Source organism: Pteropus alecto, unplaced genomic scaffold (genome assembly GCF_000325575.1).
Source record: "Pteropus alecto unplaced genomic scaffold, ASM32557v1 scaffold21, whole genome shotgun sequence".
NCBI lineage: Eukaryota > Metazoa > Chordata > Mammalia > Chiroptera > Pteropodidae > Pteropus > Pteropus alecto.
The window spans coordinates 206,307-206,796 of NW_006436282.1; positions in this window are offsets into that span (position 1 = coordinate 206,307).

Below are 490 nucleotides of genomic sequence, written 5' to 3' on the forward strand. Positions count from 1 at the left end.
AGAAAAGTTACGATACTTCCAGTTGCGGTGGAGGAAACAAAGGGATCAGAAAAGCTATTTGAGACGGCGTGTGAGGTGGGCCTTGAAGGAGATTGGGCGGACCAGTGTGAGAAGAGGGAGGGACTTTCAACTAAAGAATGACAGCCCTGGCCACTATCCAATTCTTCCAGTCGAGGAGTCAATCTAGGTTGAAAACTGAAGTCCGGTGGGTAATCTCCCCGCCCTCCTCATCTTTTTTTTGGGGTCTTTTCACCGTTCACTAATTTCACCGTTAGGCATCTGTTATTTTTGTAACTTGAAAAAATCTCAAAATCTTAAAAGAGACTAGCGTCCCTTGGACGGTGGGTGGGGGTCCGACGGGCGCCCCTGGCACACCCCCTTCTCCCACCTCCTCGGCGAGGCCGCTCCCCGTGGAGCGTTCGGCCCCGGGGAAGGATACTCTAACGCGCCAGCTTTTCGCCCGTGGGAGCCAGGCCCCCGCCAGCTCGTG